The 3648-nt window shown below is 41.6% G+C and overlaps 1 long non-coding RNA gene across 1 annotated transcript; it reads right to left on the minus strand.

The window, feature by feature from the left end:
- Positions 1-2192: 2192 nt before the first annotated feature.
- LOC139041117 (uncharacterized) lies at positions 2193-3478 on the minus strand. The gene is made up of 3 exons (XR_011495725.1): positions 3347-3478; positions 2703-2740; positions 2193-2329 (listed from the first exon to the last, which is right to left on the minus strand). It is a non-coding gene; the product is annotated as an uncharacterized lncRNA (long non-coding RNA).
- Between the last annotated feature and the right edge of the window lie 170 nt (positions 3479-3648).

The following is a 3648-nucleotide window of genomic DNA, read 5'->3' on the forward strand; positions in this document are numbered from 1 at the left end:
GGTACCTCATGGTTTGAAAGGAGTTTTTACTAAACAAAGTAAACATATTAAATAATTCAGTGTCCTGTTTCTATTCATCAACAATACATAAATGCCAATGAGACTTCCTGGTCAACATGAGATGATCAGCGTATCACTTTGATTTGATGGTGTTCTGGCAAAGAAATCTAAGGAGGTTTTAAAGAGGAAATGTATGATTTCCATGAGGATTTTCTTTTTTTGAGGAAGATTAGCCCTGAGCTAACATCTGCTGCCAATCCCCCTTTTTGCTGAGGAAAACTGGCCCTGAGCTAACATCCGTACCATCTTCCTCCACTTTATATGTGGGATGCCTGCCACAGAATGGCGTGCCAAGCGGTGCCATGTCCGCACCCAGGATCTGAACCAGTGAACCCCGGGCCACCGAAGCAGAATGTGTGAACTTAATGGCCGCACCACCGGGCCGGCCCCTAGGCTTTTTCAAATAGTGAACACAGATCACACATCTCTGTTACTGCATCTTTGGGTCCCAAAGGGCTTGGATTGGGAGTACCTGTAAAGAAAGTTAAGAGAAGCCAGGCAAGATTTGAGTGGAAGAGGAGATTCTGCCACTGGCCTCATCTGCATGGTGTACTCACTAAATTATCAGGAAGTTTTTCACATTTTATGTTACTTTCATATCTTGATCTTCTCCTTCATCATCTATTAAGTTTCAAACTAAATATAGTCTGTTCCACAACAGTTCATGATCAGTAAATAGGGAAACAAATACTGTGTAACGCAGAAGTTTTTCTGGTTCCTAAGCAAGGGGAGACAGAATATGAAGAGTAGAAAAACTCCTTGGCCATTTGAACTCAACTTTTAGAGAAGTCAAAGTGAGTGCCTGAGTCTGGGGCCCCTCTACCATAATTTTAGTCATTCTCTAATTGTCTCAATTTTTCACTCCTACAGACTTCCTCGATCCTTGTGAATCTGTGCTTTGTGAAGCAGGTCTATAGGATAAATTTCTAAAAGTGGACTTGCAGATAGGAAACTGCAAACATCAGAACAAACCCCAAGCTCTGGTCACACTTCTGAGTAGCCCTGGCATCACGGTGCTCTCTATTTCAAAGACGGGGTTTCTCAGTTGTGAACTGCCTATTACATCAGTTCCAATCCTAAAGTGAAAAATATGGCAAATAGTTCCCATCCAAAGTGAAATTCAAAGAGACTTGACTTTAGCGCAAATATGAAGGCAACAACGAGGAACAAGAGTAAGCAAGTGAAAGGAACAAATTAAAGATAAAGGAAAGGGCCAGCCTGGTGGCACAGTGGTTAAGTGCACACGTGCAGCTTTGGCAGCCCAGGGTTCACCAGTTCAGATCCCGGGTGTGGACATGGCACCGCCTGGCAAGCCATGCTGTGGCAGGCGTCCCATGCATAAAGTGGAGGAAGATGGGCACGCATGTTAGCTCAGGGCCAGTCTTCCTCAGCAAAAAGAGGAGGATTGGTAGCAGATGTTAGCTCAGGGCTAATCTTCCTCAAAAAAAAAAAAAAGAAAAAAGACAAAGGCAGGGAATATGGAAAGTGGTCGACCACAGAGCATGGCTTTAAAAATGAACCGGAAAAAACTGAAATCTTCACACTCACAAATGCACTCATTGTTTTTACATCTGTGAATGTGAACATTACAAGACTTTCTAAAATGCTTTCTCCTAACAAGAAATAAAAGTAAAGCTGGTGTCTTAACTGTTTTTCCAGCTTCTAACTGGCTTGACTTTTATAAAAGTTACTTAATGCTTTATATTGTACAGCACTTTAGCATTTAACATCCATTATCAACCTTCACTGAAACCTTTGAATCACCACTGAGGTTAGCAGAGGGATCCCTGTCCCCATCTGATACACAAGGAAACAGGTCAGAGAGGGTGCCCTTGCCAAGCTGATAGAGCTAAGCAGTAATGGAGCCAACATTCCGTAACAGCTTTTACCAACCTGTCTACTTGGTTGAGGGACTAAGTGGTTTTCCCCAACCTGTCTCCCAAGTTCCACGGCACACCCTTCCAACGCCAGGGAACTCAGGTTGAAACATTAAGCTGGAAAATGTAAATAAACACAAGGCACAAGAGTTGCTGCACAGCAACTGAGCTGCCATTTTTCCCCACGTTTACTTGAGTTTCCACTCTTCTTTCAGTGGATAATGGCTCTTCGCTAAACAGTGACTTAAAATAAGGGTGAAAGGAAGGCATATGAAGATCACGTTGGTCTTCAGTTATTCCAGATGCTCAGATGAAGTTTAAAAGAACAGGTGGCAGTGTCTGTGCATGTGTTCTCCTCAGTTCTACTCAAAAGGTGGTCCTGTTACTGGTTCCTGACAAGATAATCATGGAAACAGAAAATAAAGCATTCAAAAATGTTTATATTTGACAGCCATTTTATGTCTGTTAAAGGGGGGCTTTTATGTTGTATCTTTTTTAAATTTAATTTTTCTAGTAATTCATTTTTATATTTTACCAAAATATCAATCTACAACAAATGCAAATTTAAAGAAACAAAAACTAGTCCTTTGGTGAAAATTTGAGATTCACTGTATTACAGTGTGGGCCTTCAAAGTGACTAAGAGACTCCGAATGTGAGTGGAACTGTACAGATTAGCTTAGTAAAATGACTAAGGCAACTTTTGTGGGCTACCGAGACATCGGAGGTAGAAATGATTTTTTAAATAATTAATTGCAGATTCATACCAATTCTTTTAATTTCCTTGGATAGAAAGTTGCAGAACCTTGATCAGAAGGGAAAAAGAGCAAACAAAAACACAAAGGTGTTAGTGTTTTGTGGCTTACAAGCTCCATTTTTCCTTTAAAAGAAGAAAGGTGGAGAAATACAAAGGACTTTTTAAAAGTTACTTCAGTCATCTTATAAATTATTAGAAGGCTATCTTTTAAAAATTGAAAACCTTACTCATCAGTAAACCACGATCAATATATTATTGATCGTGGTACCAAAAGGCTGATAAGCCTAAATCTCTTATTAAGGGAAGTTTCTCAGGCACATTTTAGGATTGGGCACTATTTCCAAGAAGTTCAAACATGTTAATTGCAAAATGTAATCCATTAATCTCTTAGCATCTTCCCCTTGAGAAAGCAGAGAGCTAATGGAATAAGACAGGATGGAGTCTTGAACTGGAAGAAGCAATCCCAGGTGCCTGGGCAGAGGCCGGAGAATCCCAGGGGCAGGGTGAGGCAGGAGCATGCACTAAGTGTTGTAGCAAGGGGAGTGACGTCATTCAGATGGGAGAACAGACCAAGGGGACCCGAGGAAGCCCTGAAGACAATCTGCTGCCTTCCTCGCCTTAAGCTGGTGCTTTCCGAGGAAGTTCTCAGTGTACCTGTTCAGGTGAGGCTCCGGCACGCACAAAGACAACTGGAGGCGAGTACTGCACTTATTTATACAAGAGCAGCTTTCACAGCTCTGGCAGGGAAGGGAGGCTCAGCTCCTTCTGTGGGCATGTACTTCGTTACATTTCAGGGAAGGGATCTGCTTCTCTCTGTGTGAGTGAGTTCTTGCATGAAAGCTGGGTTATAAGAGTGTTTACATATTCTTAAGCAATCTTTTTAACAAACAGTGGAATGAGACGGGTCAATTAAAGCCACAACTCACTTAGGTTGTTAAGAGTTCAGAAAGCGTCTG

The sequence above is a fragment of the Equus asinus genome, chromosome 20, assembly GCF_041296235.1.
Source record: "Equus asinus isolate D_3611 breed Donkey chromosome 20, EquAss-T2T_v2, whole genome shotgun sequence".
In the NCBI taxonomy this organism is placed as follows: domain Eukaryota; kingdom Metazoa; phylum Chordata; class Mammalia; order Perissodactyla; family Equidae; genus Equus; species Equus asinus.